Source organism: Psammomys obesus, unplaced genomic scaffold, assembly GCF_907164565.1.
Source record: "Psammomys obesus unplaced genomic scaffold, mPsaObe1.curated_primary_1811, whole genome shotgun sequence".
NCBI classification, from domain to species: Eukaryota; Metazoa; Chordata; class Mammalia; order Rodentia; family Muridae; genus Psammomys; species Psammomys obesus.
Window position 1 is genome coordinate 176,136 of NW_026589730.1, and position 3,043 is coordinate 179,178.

At 45.1% G+C, this 3,043-nt stretch overlaps 1 pseudogene; it reads left to right on the forward strand.

Annotated features, from left to right (window-relative positions):
* Nucleotides 1-2,349: 2,349 nt before the first annotated feature.
* LOC129675204 (mortality factor 4-like protein 2) lies at nt 2,350-3,035 on the forward strand (annotated as a pseudogene).
* Nucleotides 3,036-3,043: the final 8 nt, after the last annotated feature.

Here is a 3,043-nt window from a genome sequence, read left to right on the forward strand (position 1 = left end):
GTATGTGATAGATAGATGTAGCAGTATGTTTACTGCTTCTCGAAAAACCTAGTCAAATGTCCACCGGGGCTGCTGTGTTTGTCGTTTATTGCTTTTTTTGTCTTTGTCTTTTTTTTTTTTTCGAGGTGTAAGTTCTGTGGTGTTCGAACACCATTTCTGGAGTGTGTGCTTTAGGAGGATAAGGGTGGTGATGATTTATTTTATCCCCTAAGGCGACAGTCTGTTAAGAGATAGATGTAGGAGTATGTTAGACTATTGAAAAAAAATGTTTTTATTGTGAATAGACTTGCTCTATCCCAGAAACTTTAAACAGAACTGCACCTTGGTATGGGAGCTCATGCACTCTATTGAGGGAGGAAGATTGCCACTGGTTGGCAGTCCAGCCAGAGCAAACCAGCAAGACCCTGTCTTGAAAACAAAGCAGTGCTAAAAGCCGTTGATGCTTGGAGGAAGCCTGTCAGCCCTGTTTCTTATGTTGCAGGTGGGGCTGGGAATCCCCCAAACACGATGCAGCTCGAGAAAGGGTCCTGGCTGCTCTAAACCGTGGTTTTCCCCACGGGCCCTTAGCTTCTCCCCACAGGTGTCTTGTTTTCGGTTTCCATATGAAACCTACAAGAGAGATTAAGGAAGTCGAGCAAGGCAGTACTCTTCATTTCCATTAGGATCCCGTCGCTGTTAATGTTTAATTTTGAGGGAAACCCACACCCTGCTCTGGAGATAGATACCTTTGAGAGGCTGGGGCTGAATGCAGTCCAAGGGGGCAGTAGGTTGTTGCCCTTTGCCAGTGCTACACTTGTGAGGAGAGGGAAATTGAGTAGTAGTGATCCTGTTTTTCATTGCCCTTCCATGGGGCCATTTTTTGAAATGATGAATACAGTTTTAGCCTTGAGGAAATAATTTTTGGGGTCCTTATTAAAGGAGTAGGTAATAAAATATTAGTGTCTCCATATTGTTCCAGGTCAAGCTCCCATTGCCTTTCTTTTCTTTTTCCTGTTTGGAAAGTAAGTCATCCGCAGGCTTAAATTTTTGCTGTATCTGCTAAAGTAAGTTAGACTCTTACCCTCTTTTGGGTGTTGAATCTCCTAGTGATATAAATGACTCAAGTTGTCCTCACTGGCTAATGCATACAATCTCAGGGAGTCTCTTCTTGACCTAACCCATGGTAGGCCAGGAGTCCCAAGAAAAATCTAAAAGCAGGAGAATTTCATTATCCATGTTTAATGCTTTTGCTAGCTCATTAATATTTATGAATAGGGTATGATGCTTGATTCAATAGTTACCCGAATACAATAATATCATTGTTGTGCTGGACACTTTAATTGCTACAACATAAAGAACAATATTATAGTAGTAGCTCTTCTGTTTCTGTTTTTGCACAGTTCATTTGTAAGGTTGAGCACTTATTCAGCACTCTAGGTTTTTTTGAGATGCCATTTCTTGTGTATCCCAGGCTCAAGAGTTTCCTGTCTCCTCTGAGTGCTTGGATTAACGTGTTCAACTGCCTAAGCTTGCCCTTTCTTTCTAAGTCTCTCTCTCTCTCTCTCTCTCTCTCTCTCTCTCTCTCTGACTTTCCACAGCCCCCTGGCTGTCCTTAAACTCTGTAGACAATGCTGGCTTCAAGATCAGAGATCTGCCTGTCTTTGCCTCCCAAATGCTGGGATTAAAGTCATGGTCTGCCTTTGAAATTTTAAACTCTTAATAACAAGTTGAGATCACAAATGGTAGGTAATTTACACTGGTCAGAAATTTACACAGACAGAGGCAGACAGATCCCTATGAGTTGGAGGCCACCCTGGTCTACAAAGTGAACTCCAGGACAGCTAGGTGTCCAGTACATTCAAAGAGAAACCCTGGCCTCAAAGAAAAAGAAAATAGCCCACAGGATTACAGAATGAGATCTGATGTCCTAATGTGACATCCAAAATGTTGTTGCTAGCCTCAGCCCGCCTCTTTGGGTTTTATCCTTAGAACTCAGCAACAGAACAGCTAGCTCAGCATTCCATATGGCTTTTGCTCCCTGGTTCTTCTGGATAGCTGAATCACGTGACCTTTTCCCCCTGTTTAAGTTTGGAGGAGCGGCAGTGATCACACGTCGGCTGCTGCAAAGAACTGGATTCTCTTCTCAGGTCATCCTCAGAAAAGCTATCTTTGCTGTGCAGTAAAGGATCGGGAGATCTGACCCTGGTTGCGGAACCTGTTTGCATTCCTGCTTGCAAAATACAGGGTTCTATTCCCACTTCATCCTTCCAGACCACCCTAGGAGATCTGGAAGCCTCTGCCCCGGAAATTGCTAGGAATCCTTGGAAGGGAAAGAAAGAAGAGTGTAGGATGGACTAGAAACAGGGTTGAATGATTTCCAGAAAGCAGGCTTCTGAAACTCGTGGACAACAATCTGCTGAAGAAGACAACTCCAAGAAACCAATCGAAGCAACATGCATAAACGTCAGATGAGAGGAGCTGCCTCAGGAAAGGAGTCAGCTGGTTCCCAGGAAGAGAATCTTGAACCAGCCGTTCCAGGAAGATGGGGGGGTTGCCCTGTTGAGAACCCCCCTTCTGGTTCAGTGCAGAAGACAAGGAAGAACCAGCAGAAGACTCCTGGCAATGGAGATGGTGGCAGTAGCAGCGAAATGCCCCAGCCCCCACAGAAGGAAAGGGCACAAGCCAATGCCACTGTGGAGAGTGAGGCGGCATTGAAGAAGAACAGAGTGGAAGTGGAAGTGGAAGGGAAGATTCCTGAAGCATTAAAGCCATGGCTGGTGGAGGACTGGGACTTGGTTACTAGGCAGAAGCAGTTGTTCCAACTCCCTGCTAAAGAGAATGTAGATGCCATTCTTGAGAAGTATGCCAAGTGTATCAAGTCCCAGCGAAGTGCTGATAATAAGGAGTATGCAGTTAATGAAGTTGTGGGCGGGATAAAAGAGAATTTCATTGTGATGCTGGGCACTTAGCTGCTCTACGAGTTTGAAAGGCCCCAGTATGCTGAGATCCTGCTGGCCCACCCTGATGTGCCAGTGTCACACATCTATGGGGCACCACACCTACT